This window comes from Thalassophryne amazonica, chromosome 18, assembly GCF_902500255.1.
Source record: "Thalassophryne amazonica chromosome 18, fThaAma1.1, whole genome shotgun sequence".
In the NCBI taxonomy this organism is placed as follows: Eukaryota; Metazoa; Chordata; class Actinopteri; order Batrachoidiformes; family Batrachoididae; genus Thalassophryne; species Thalassophryne amazonica.
The window spans coordinates 46,052,964-46,066,016 of NC_047120.1; the positions used below are offsets into that span (position 1 = coordinate 46,052,964).

The 13,053-nt window shown below is 40.5% G+C and overlaps 1 protein-coding gene across 1 annotated transcript in view; it reads left to right on the plus strand.

The window, feature by feature from the left end:
* The first annotated feature begins 10,364 nt into the window (after nt 1–10,364).
* gpam (glycerol-3-phosphate acyltransferase, mitochondrial) overlaps nt 10,365–13,053 on the plus strand; it is a 51,028-nt gene continuing 48,339 nt past the window's right edge. Inside the window, exon 1 of the mRNA XM_034193325.1 lies at nt 10,365–10,533. The gene's annotated coding sequence lies outside the window, so the exon portion shown is untranslated. The remainder of the gene's footprint in view (nt 10,534–13,053) is intronic.

Sequence of the window (13,053 nt, forward strand, 5' to 3'; positions counted from 1 at the left end):
ACTCTGCCAAGAATGACATCAGGACTGGTAGTGATGAGTTTGGGTTCTCCAGGTAGATCAAGACATCATCTGCGAACAACGCTAATTTCTGCTCTATTCCTGATACGGTTATTCCCTTGATATTGACACACTGTTTTATCCTCTGGCTTAGCGGTTCCAAAAAAATATCAAATAATAACGGACTGACTGAGCAGCCTTGACGACAACCCCTCTGTAATTTGATTACCTTTGACAGACTACCATTGACTTTGATCCTTGCTATTGGGTCCACATACAGAGATCGAACAATCTCAATATAACCATCATGAAAGTTAAATTTTTTCATTACTCTAAATAAAAATTCCCACTTAACGGAATCAAATGCTTTTTCTGCATCCATTCCCAGTATGGCGGCCTCCAGGTTTCTTTCTTTGATGTGTTGCATAATAAGTAATGTACGGCGAATATTGTCATGTGTTTGCCTTTGCTTTATAAATCCAGTCTGTTCTAACTGATAATATCTGGTAATATGTCCTCCATTCTTTGAGCTAAAATTGCTGTAAAAATTCTATAATCCACATTAAGTATACTAATAGGTCGGTAGCTAGAGCAATTTGTTACGTCCTTACCCTCTTTTGCAATAACAGAAATGATTGCTTCCCTCCAAGAATCTGGAATTGTCCCACCCTGTAAAATCCAATTGAAAGTTTTTTGTAATAAAGGGATTAAAGTTTTCCTGTATACTTTATACCATTCGGAGCCATAACCATCTGCACCAGGACTGGTGTCAGATTTAAGTCTAGATATGGCTGAATTGATTTCTTCCACCGTTATTAGAGCAATTAATTTCTTATTCTGCTCCTCTGTTATTTGTGGCAAATGTAACTTGTCTAAATATGTCTATTTGAGATTCATTATTATTTTCTGTTTGTGAATACAACTTGGCATAATAATCTTCAAAACATCTATGTATATCCTCTGTTTTGTATACCATTTGTTTTAGGGTCTTTCATCTTAGAAATTTGTCTTAATGTCTGTTGCTTTTTAAGTTTATACAAAAGTAATTTTGTAGATTTACTCCCCGCCTCATAATATCTTTGCTTTGTGTAAATCATTTTTTTCTGGATTTCTTGAGAAAAAATGTCATTACTTTTTGCCTGTATTATCTTTAATTCTTCATTAGTTTTCTCATCAACTTTGTTTTTATGCTCTCTTTCCTTTTTTTTCCCAAATCTGCTTGTAATTGTTTTAGTTCAGCTTGTCTCATTCTTTTTATGTGAGCAGATTTTGCTATCAGCTTTCCCCTCAATACCACCTTGCGTGCGTCCCATAGTATAGGTGGAGACACTTCACCGTTATCGTTTTCTTTAATATATTCGCAAATATTCCTCTCAATTTCCTCTTTCATCTGACCATTGAGCAAACTTGAATTTAGTCTCCATACTGTTGTTTTCTTTTCAGTCCCTGTGAATATTTTTAAAAATATTGGGCAATGATCAGATAGGTCCATAACCCCCATATAACATTCTTTTACTCGATAACGATCTTTTGAGTTAATTAAAAAATAATCGATTCGTGAATACAGAGCATGAGGAGCTGAATAATAGGTGTAATCTTTTTTGAGTGGCTTTAGGTCCCGCCATATATCTAAAATCCCATGTTCTGACAATAATTTAAAAATTCTTTTACCAGTAGTGGTCTTTTGTTGGGTTTTCCCTGTCGAATCTAAATTCGAATTAAGACGTTGATTTAGATCACCTCCCCCTATTAACACTCCTTCACTCTGTTATCACCAGCTCAAAGAGGAGTTTGAAGAAACTCCAATCCGAGCCTGGGGGGGCATAGATATTGAGCAATGTAACCAGAACTCCCTCTAGTCTACCTATAACTATTACATATCGACCTTCCTTATCCTTTATAGTTTTAAGCATTTCGAAACTTATTCTATTGGATATTAATATACAAACCCCTCTTCTATGCCCTGACTGATATGAAGATGAAAATTCCTGATTATATCCATTTCTCTTGAGTTTTTCATGTTCTTTATCAGTCATATGGGTCTCCTGTAAATATAGCACTTCTACACCCTCTTTTTTCATCTTGCTCAACACCTTGCCGCTCTTGATTGGATTGAGGAGACCATTAACATTGTATGAGGCTACTTTTATATGAGTACTCTGTGATGCCATTCTATGTTACATAATGTAAATATTGTTATTCCTTTCACCCTATGTGCTACATAAAACAATCATTTGGAACAGTAATGAATACAGAAGAACAACTTTGAACTAAGTATACTCAAGACTTCCAAACATGAGGTCCAAAAGGAGACCTTGTAGAGCAAAGTACCAGCTCTGAGGGATAACCCCATAGGGTAGGGGGCCCTTGTGACCATATTTGGCCCTGTTCATTCCTCCCACTTTTGTCCACTTTGAATAAACATAACTCCCCGACTGATAAATTAACTAAATAGAGGAAGGCTCCCTCTCTGTTGTAAACAAATACACCAGTCATTTTCAACATAATTTCCATAACACCACACTGTTGTCTTGATGAGAGAAGGTCCTATTGGTCCAGTGGCTTACTGGTCCTCTTCCCCCGCTCTTCTGTAGTTGAAGGCTTGCAGTTTCTCCTTATATCCCAAAGATGCTGCCTGGTCCGGTTTGTTCCCCTCCTCGAGCCAGAGCGCCACATCAGACGAGACAGCCTCTTCCAGAGGGGTCGTTCCACGGGTCTGATGATCCAGACCTGGAGACCCCTCGCCACCATATCCTTAGTTGCCTCTGCTGCCGTGGTATACAAGCGAGTTTCATCTTCATAGAAAACGCGAAGCTTCGCGGGAAAGGGCGTCTGGAATCTGATTTTTTCTCTCTCAAGCACTCGCTTTGCTTCAGCGTATTCCTTTCCCCTTTCATGACTTCGGGTGCATAATCATGATCCACGTACACCCGTTGCTCCTCAAACATGAAGCCTCTCATTCCCCACGCCTTCTTTATGATTTCCTCTTTACATTTGTAACTTGACAGCTTCGCAATAATCGAGCGTGGAGGGGCATCTGTGGGGGACGTGGTCCAAGTGCTCTGTGTGCTCTCTCCACTCGGAGTGCAAATGTCGGTGGCAGCTCAAGTTTTTCCCGGAGTAAAGTTTCCACGAATGTGCACACTGACTCCGCGCTCTCCTCAGCCCATTCTCTGATGTTGTGCAGACGTATATTTTCGCGTCTGCCCTGTCCATCCTGGTCCACCAACCGCTCCTCCAGCCTTCTCTGGATCTTGATCAGCTCACGTCGCTTGCTCAATGCACTGGACTCGGTCCTCAGTCCCTTCAATACGTCTTTCCGCTTCATCAATTCTGCTATTGGCCGTTTTTATTTCTGCCCTGATATCTTTCAGATTTTCCACTGTTTCACGGCGAAATTCCCTAATTTCATGCAGAACAGTCTCCAGCTCTGACATTTTCCTGGGTTCGGGGTACCTGTGCACTGCCCGTTCCTCCTCCGCATGTACCTCTGTTAGCTCTGTTAGCTCTGGTGTTAGCTTACCCCGCTCTTCTTCGTCCGTGTGTATCTCAGTGATTCTAGAAGATTTTTTCGTCTTTCCTCTTGTCATTATCAAAAGCCCATTTATGCCTTGATATTTTAGGGATTACACGGCAAAATTCACCACTCAGGGCTTCACCCAACCTAAAAGTCGGGGAGCAATGTTTTTACGCTGCCGCTATCATCAAGTCCCGACCGGAAGTCAGCTGCAGCATTTTTAACCACAAAGGCATGTTGCCAAAGTAAGGTCGCCAAGCACTGGGGTGTAACTTAACTTCTACCTGGGAAAAATAGGCATCACTGTGGATGGAGGAACTGAATCTAGCTTTGGTGTTTTATTTACTTTTGCCTCTGGGATTCTGGTTTTAATGCCTTACATGTGGTGATTACCTTTATAATACTTTGCCTTTTAATTTTATTAACTAGTTTTTTATGTTCAGCTTGGAGTTTTTTCTTCTTCTTACAAACGTTGCTAGCCCATCACCTCTTACTGTGTGTGTGTGTGTGTGTGTGTGTGTGTTGTGTGTGTGTGTGTGTGTGTGTGTGTGTGTGTGTGTGTTGTGTGTGTGTGTGTGTGTGTGTCTAACATAGGAGTACCTGGACATCCAGAGAAGCCGTCATGTTCCACCACCAGTTTCCTTGGAACATACTTTGATGCCCACTATTATTTCTGCGCAGTAAGTGCAAACATGCACACTTCCTCCACACTGAACATCCACAACCCCGCAGTCAAAATGCCTTTTGAAATGTCATGAAGCCGCCTCTCTTCTTCTGTGGTGTTTAACGGCAGCCAGCATCCTTATTGTTGCATTGCTGCCACCTTCTGCATCAGTCTGTTATAGCAGTCCTAAATCCTCTTGATGAATCCAGTGTCTTTCAAGTATATAAAAAGCCAACACTTGACCTTATGGGTAAAATACTTACTACAGAAGCTTCTTTCAGGCCTTACAATTGATTTCCTTCAGTTTTTACTCTTTAATAGATAAACCATTCAAAAATGACTAAATATATTTTGAGGTAAAATTAAAGCAATGTTTCTGTGAAGGCTCTCAGTTGTCCAGGTGGTTTCCATAGTAGAGAAGCTTCAATCTTCGACTGGACTGGGTTGCTTGACGCGAGGATGTTTCGCTTCTAATCGCAGAAGCTTCCTCAGCTAAAATTCTTGCTCTGGTAGTCTGACTTCTGTCTTGACTCTTGTAGAGAAGAATAACAGAAGCCAGCAAACGCTGGAGTTTAAACCTAACCAGACCCCTTCTATGGAGAGGCAGACTGCTATTGGCTAGTGACTAACAATTGCTCTAATTAGCACTTATTGTGCTCTAGTTAGCACCCTCCTAATGACAGGGCAGCTGTCCCTTCTAATAATGGGACTGACGCCTCTCCTGATGATGTGAATGAATCATTACCATGAACAAAAGACTGGAACTGCTTTGACCTGAGTACCCCATTGTAAACATGGGACAAAGCGTGTCTCAGACCCCCTCCCCGGTTAAGGCTGTGTTTCAACTGTTTCACATGCAATGCTTCTTTCACTCCCTTCTGAAACCATTCCTTTTCTCTGGCTAAGATTTTAACTTCCTTGTCCTCAAATGTGTGGTTAGTGTCTTTAAGGTGAAGATGAAGTGCAGACTGGGGCCACCGGCACCCTCTCTGCGGTGCTGGTATAGCCTTTTGTGCAACGGCTGCTTAGTCTCACCTATGTAGTGTTCGTTACAGTTTTCCTGACATCTGATAGAATACACTACATTGCTCTGTTTGGTACCCACGATGGTCCCTGGATAAAGTGCAGAAGTCCCAAAGAACAAAGACCAGACAGACAGGAGACAGAACCAAGAAGAAGAGTGTCTCTACCTTATATAGCAGGAGTAGGGGAAAAACTACAGAGGATCTTCAGACAGCACAAAATCCCAGTTTACTTTAAACCTATTAACACCTTGAGACAAAAATTAGTTCACCCTAAGGAAAGGATCCCTAGTTACAAACAGAGCAATGTAGTGTATTCTTTCAGATGTCAGGAAAACTGTAACGAACACAACATAGGTGAGACTACCCTTACTAAAAAGTAGTACATGCAAGTATGTTTCAAGTATACTTCCAGTTTACTTTTTATATACTTAACAGTACTATTTTTTGGTAAGGGTAAGCAGCTGTTGCACAAAAGGCTATACCAGCACCGCAGAGAGGGCGCTGGTGGACCTCAGTCTGCAGTTCATTTTCACCTTAAAGACACTAACCACACATTTGAGGACAAGAAAGTTAAAATCTTAGCCAGAGAAAAAAAATGTTTGAGAGGGGAGTGAAGGAAGCATTGTATGTGAAACAGATGAAACCCAGACTTAACCAGGGAGGGGGTCTGAGACACGCTTTGCCCCCTGTTTACAATGGGGTACTCAGGTCAAAGCAGTTTCAGTCTTTTGTTCATGGTAATGAGTCATTCACATCATCAGGAGAGGCGTCAGTCCCATCGTTAGGAGGGACAGCTGCCCTGTCATTAGGAGGGTGCTAACTAGAGCACAGTAGGTACTAATTAGAGCAATTGTTAGTCACTAGCCAATAGCAGTCTGTCTCCCGGTAGGAGGGGTCTGGTTAGGTTTAAACTCCAGCTTTTGTGTCTTCTTGATTATTCTTCTCTACAAGAGTCAAGACAGAAGTCAGACTACCAGAGCAAGAATTTTAGCTGAGGAAGCTTCTGCGATTAGAAGCGAAAAGTCCTCGTGTCAAGCAACTCAGTCCAGTCGAAGATTCAAGCTTCTCTACTACGTAAAATTAGCACTGTGCTGAATACTATACAGGTATATTCACTGGTTATGATTTTTGTTATTTATATTAGAAATGGTGGCATTTGAAACCACTGCATTCTGATGTTGGCATTTCACAACACTTTATTTAGAATTCAATTGGTCTGGTGGTGGTATTTGGCATAATTCTGTGGTATTAACTATTGCATAAGCTTTAAATGACTTACAAGAGGCAAAAGACTTTTCATTGGCAATACGAGGTCTGTCCAAAAAGTATCATACCTTTTTTATTTTTTATTTTTTCAAAAACTATATGGATTTGATTCATATGTTTTTACGTCAGCCAAGCTTGAACCTTCGTGCGCATGCGTGAGTTTTTCCACGCCTGTCGGTTGCGTCATTCGCCTGTGGACAGGCTTTGAGTGAGCACTGGTTCACCCCTCTCGTCGTTGTTTCATTGCGAGGAAATGGCAGAATGATTTGGGCTTTTTTTCCCATTAGAATTTTTTCAGAAACTGTTAGAGACTGGCAGCTGGAAACCATTCGAAAAATTTATGTGGCTTTCTGTGAAAATTTTACGGGCTTCACAGAGAATAAGGAGTGTTACTACAGCTTTAAGGACTGCCCACAATGGCGCACGGCGCGCCGTGCTCCTAGCAGCCATCGAGAGGCAGAAACCACCACATCATTTCTAAACGGATCGCTGTGTGGAGCCGGGACCGTCGTGAGCAATTTCTCTGGTTATCACAAGAGCTGGACATCAGCCATTTTCCGGCAGATTTCACTTTTAACAAGAGATTTTGTCATGGAAAGCCGCGCGGAGGCTTTGCGCGTCACGACCGATTCGCTGATGAAGCGAGACAAAGGAACACCTCCGTTTCGGAGTGTTAGAGGACAAGTTGGGACATGTCTGTCTCAGCTTTCAGTGCTTACCAGTCAAGTGAGTATAAGAGAAATTGTGGAGAGCTAGGCTTGTCCCAACTTGTCCTTTAACACTCCGAAACGGAGATGTTCCTTTGTCTCGCTTCATCACTGAATCGGTCCTGACACGCGAAGCCTCCGCGCGGCTTTCCGTGACAAAATCTCTTGTTAAAAGTGAAATCTGCCGGAAAATGGCTGATGTCCAGCTCTTGTGATAACCAGAGAAATTGCTCATGACGGTCCCAGCTCCACACAGCCATCCGTTTAGAAATGATGTGGTGTTTTCTGCCTCTCAATGGCGACTCGGAGCGCAGCACGCCGTGCGCCATTGTGGGGCGTCCTTAAAGCTGTAGTAACAGTCCTTATTCTCTGTGAAGCCCGTAAAATTTTCACCGAAAGCCAGATAAATTTTTTGAATGGTTTCCAGCTGCTTGTCTCTAACAGTTTCTGAAAAAATTCTGATGGTAAAAAAAAAGCCCAAATCATTCCGCCATTTCCTGACAATGAAAATCCGACGAGGGGGCTGGACCACTCCTCCCACAAGGCGTGCTCAAAGGCGAATGACGCAACCGACAGGCGTGGAAAAACTCACGCATGCGCACGAAGGTTCAAGCTTGGCTGACGTAAAAACATGAATCAAATCCATATAGTTTTTGAAAAAATATAAAGGTACGATACTTTTTGGACAGACCTCGTAGTTATATCTTTAGGTGTATTATTTACTAAAAGCAGAAAGGGTGCAATTATTTAATTTTTTTTTTTTTTTTATAAGACACACTTCAAATTTGATAAATGTAGAATGAAAGCAGAATTAAAGTCAATTAATGTAGGCAATCAGTCTATCTGTGGAAACGTATTACAGACAATGCATACAAGATAGTAAATAAATTTGAATGAAATCAAGACTTGAGCCATATTTTGTTCCAATATGAGTCAAATACCACTGTGTTTTAAACCAAGAAAAACTGACCAAAGTGTTCTCAGAATGCACCAAATTGCACCATTTTTTTTATTTATTTATTTTTTTCAAAATTTCCTGGGGGAGCATGCCCCCAGACATCCCTAGGGGACCTTGTGCCTTTGGCACTCTGCCATCCACTCACAGAAAGTTTAGTCAAAAAGTTTCAGTTGCTTGCAACCATGGCAATGTATTCTGAGCCTCAAGTATATAAATGTATTTTCATCCTTCACCCTCCCATGAAAAAAAAGGAAAAAACTTACCAGGTCAACATGGATGGAAAAAACATCAGTATTTAGTATTAACAGTATTACTATGATTTGACATTTAAAGAAATTAAGTGTATATAAATAAAAAAGATAGTTCCGTCTCCTAAGTAAAATTAGATGTTTCCTATTTTTCATTCAAGGAATTAACAAGAAAAACGGGGAAAAAAACTAAGGCTCAGATAAAATGTCACCCTGTCCCCTCAGTGAAATTTTTGCCATATCAGATAAAATGTCATCCTGTCCAGTCAGTGAATTCCCCCCCACCCCTTCCAACTGTAAGTGCCTCGTCATATCGTTCAGGAAGGCTAAATGGGTTGGTGAGTTTTGTTTTGTTCCCAATTTAGCAAAACAAAAAAAAAGAAATTTGTCCTTCACATTACTTTAATCGTGCAATATTTTTTTTAATCTAGTGGTGCATTTATTATTTTTCATAGTAACTTTGACTAACTTGTTTTCTTTATTACAAGAACATCATCAACACGAGAGAAAGTAACCATTCAAGTTTTACAAATGCATGCTCTTGTATATGAACATGATTTCTGTTCTTCCAGACCTGATTCTCTGCTGTTTGAAGGGCAGGAGGTGGAAGAACTCAACAGAGAGCTGCCTGATGAGCTTTTCAGACGACAAATCATTAATAACCTCGCCAAACATGTCCTCTTCAGTAAGGAATTCACCATCGCACAGTCTTTGACTTTCTGTACCATAACGAAATCTACAGAATACCATATTTTACGGCCACTATACAGCAGCTCCCCCCTAATGATTGGATAGCGAACGGTTTTTTAGTATTCTATTTTATTTTACTGATAAGACAGCTCATCTTGCCTGTCCAGAATTCTCACTTGAAAATTGAGCAAATCTAATAATTACTTTGTCAAATTCGTATCTATCTATCTATCTATCTATCTATCTATCTATCTATCTATCTATCTATCTATCTATCTATCTATCTGTAGCATATCACAATCACATCTAGTACAGTGGATAAAGAGAATATTGGAATCCTGCAAATGGTGATAAAAGCATCAAATTCAGCAGAAATACTCCTCAGACAATCCTCTTTTGAAAAAACGATTGGCCACTTGAATTTTCAATCGGTGGTCAGGTAGGGGTCAGTTGAAGAATTACACAGACGTCAAAATTAAAAGATCCTCCAATCATATTGAAACATATTCTACATTATTTCCTGATCTTAAAGATTCCAAAAAGGTATAGTTTGGACTATCTGTGACTGAATTCTATGGAGTTACGGGATAAAACAGCAAGAATGGTGACAAAGGGCAGTTTCATTTTGTACAGGGGTCAAAAGTTAAAGTTGCTCCAATTTTGGTAAAAAGTGATGCAAATTACTAGTTGAGTTAACACGGTTTTAAAAAGGAATAGTTTGGACCATATATCATCCTTACTTATCACGTTATGGGTAACATAGTATGTCACATGTCATAGAATCCAATAGAGGCAGACCTTGTTTGACCTTTACTTCGGAGACCAAGCATTCAGCACTATTCCATTTACTAATCCTATTAGCTCAACCAATAATTTGCATCACTTTTTACCAAAATTGGAGCAACTTTAACTTTTGACCACTGTACAAAATGACACTGACCTTTGTCACCATTCTTGCTGTTTTTATCCCGTAACTCCATAGAATTCAATCACAGATAGTCCAAACTATACCTTTTTGGAATTTTTATGATCAGGCAAATAATGTGGAATATTTTTCAAGATGATTGGAGCATCTTTTAATTTTGACCTCTGTGTAATTCGTCAATTGACCCCTACCTGACCACCGATTGAAAATTCAAGTGACCAATCGTTTTTTTCAAAAGACGAGTCTCTAAGGAGTATTTCTGCCGAATTTGATGCTTTTATCACCATTTGCATGATTGTTTCAGTTATCTGCTGATGGAAACAATGCAACAAAACTGAGGAAAGCAGCACTGCCCTCTAGTGGCTCTTGGAGGAACCGCACTGTCCTTAATGACGGCGCATCTCCGTTCTGCCGCCGTCATTCGGTCCTCTGCGGAGCACACCGGGAGACACGGCGGAGAGGGAGCGCTGGACGACTCTACAACTCACTGCAGCTTCGTCCACAATTATTTCTGAGATATGATTCAGCAGAACGATGTAAGTGAGATTTGGCTCCCTTCGAGACTCGCTCGCCGGTTCATGTTAGCTAGGTCGCTAATGCACTTGAGCTAAATGAAAAGAATACAACTGTAGTTAACGTGGCGTTTGGCAGAGATAAATCTTCAACCAAAGGAAGAATTTAAGATGGTTAAGTTTTACGTCGACATTGAGGTTAACAGATTCTTGGCAGTAACCTTGGAGCTTTATACGTTTACACGTGTTAAGCGGTATTTTACTGGAACTAGCATGTCAGGTTTACATTCTTTTCACCCTCACGTCGCCAATGCAATGCTGAAATGACGCTAGTTTAGTCGTAATAAGTAGAAAAGCTTGTTTAAACCGCCTATGGGACCATTTGTTTTATTGCAAGGAAATGAGAAGTTCTTTAAACATAATACTTTATAGTGAAGTTATAAGTTTTATACACTCATTACAAATCAACTAAAATATTGAAGCATATTTTTAATTCACAGCTAAACGGTATCTCAGAATAGAATATTTAAGTTTAAATTCAAGTTTGTGTAACTTAGTATTTATGCCATATAAAGCAGTAAATCTCTTAAGCCACCTTAAAACTTGCACGAATTTGACCCCCTGCACTTGCCAAGGCATTGTGCATTGATCGTTGTGCCAATGCATGTCATTAGATGGTACAATGGTATGATTGAAAAGCCACCTTGACACTTGCGCGAATTTGATCCCTGCACTGACACGCAATCTTGCATGCCAATGAGTAAATTTGTTACAAACTACAAGGCCCTGCACGCAATGACACAAAGTGTTTTGGAATAGGTTGTGCAGTGTTTACGACTAGTTCACGCAATTGACATGAAATTTTGAACATTTCAAAAAAAATTCCGCACACAGTGCAGGGATCAAGTTCATGCAAGGGTCAAGGTGGCTTTAGTCTGGTTCAGTACACACACAACTACGTTCATGGGGAAGACTGCTGATTTAACAGTTGTCCAGAAGATGCTCATTAACACCCTCCACAATGAGTGTAAAGGCACCTTGACACTTGCATGAATTTGAACTCCGCACTGGCATGCAATCTGGCGTGCCACTGAATAGCCTAAACCCATCGTAAACTGTGCGAGGCTGCGTGCCAGTGCACAAAAATTTTTTTTGAAATGTTCAACACTTCTGGCAAGTATTTCTTGAAATAGTCGTGAACATTGCACAACCTATTCAAAAACCTGTGTCACTGTGTGCAGTGCATCTGAACTTGAAATTGCGATTATTATGAGATGGTACATTTATGATAAACATAACTTTACAGATACATTATGTAACTCATAAGAAGGAACAGCTGTTTTACCAGTCCATTATTATATAATATTATAACTAATTACCATAGACAAGATTCCAAATGCATTCTCCACCACACAATGTGCACAGGACAACCTGCAGCTGTAGATCATTTCTCTGTGATTCTAAGAGTGATGAAGAACGGTTTCATCAGCCAAGTTTTGACAGCAAATGTGTCATCGGCTAGGAAAATTTTTTTATACCATGGCATCCAGTGGGGCAAACGGGATGCATTGGCACGATGAATTGCGTGGCAGTATGGGGATCAAATTTGTGCAAGTGTCAAGTTTCCCTAAGACACAGAAGGTCATTGCTGAAAGGGCTGACTGTCCACAGAGTGCTGTATCAAAACATATTTATGGAAAATTGACTGGAAGGGAAAATGCACAAGTAACAGAGATGGCTGCAGCCTTGAGGACATTGTCATGCAAAGCCAATTCAAGAGCGTGGCAGAGCTTCACAAAGAGTGGACTGAGGCTGGAGTCAGTGGATCAAGAGCCACCAAGCACACACATGTTCAGGAAATGGACTACAAGTGTGACATTACTAGTGTTAAGCTGCTCCTGAATCAATGTCACAGGCATCTTGCCTGGGCTAAGGAGAAAAAGAACTGAACTGTTGCACTTGTGTTTCAAAGTCCTTGTGTCAGATGAAAGTAAATTTTGCATTTCATTTAGAAATCAAGGTCCCAGGGTCTGGAAGAAGAGTAGAGAGGCAGAAAATCCAGGTTTCTTGAAGACCAGTGTGAAGTTTCCACAGTCAGTGATGATTTGGGTCCATGTTATCTGTTGGTGTTTGTCCATTGTGTTTTTATCAAGTCTAAAGGCAACACAGCTGTCTACCAGGATCTTTTAGAGCACTTGATGCTTCCATCTATTGTAGTCTTTCCAAAAAAAAAAATCATTACAAAATCATTACTAAAAACTAGTATTGAATTACATGCTCATTTGTAACAGTATTGATGCCAACAGTACTACCTTCCCTTTCTCCAGTTAACACAGCTGCGCACAGCCCCTCCCCTCACTTGCATCCACAAGCACACACAAAAAAAACAGTTCAAAGGGGATTAACCACCAGTGCTCTGTAGCACCCATTCCTCTGTTTTGCAACTCCAACATTAAATTTTTTTTCTATGCAGCTTGATCTGTTGAAGGACTGTTGTTGATCCATTTTGGTGGCACTGTAGTGTGCGTGAAGGACAACATACCG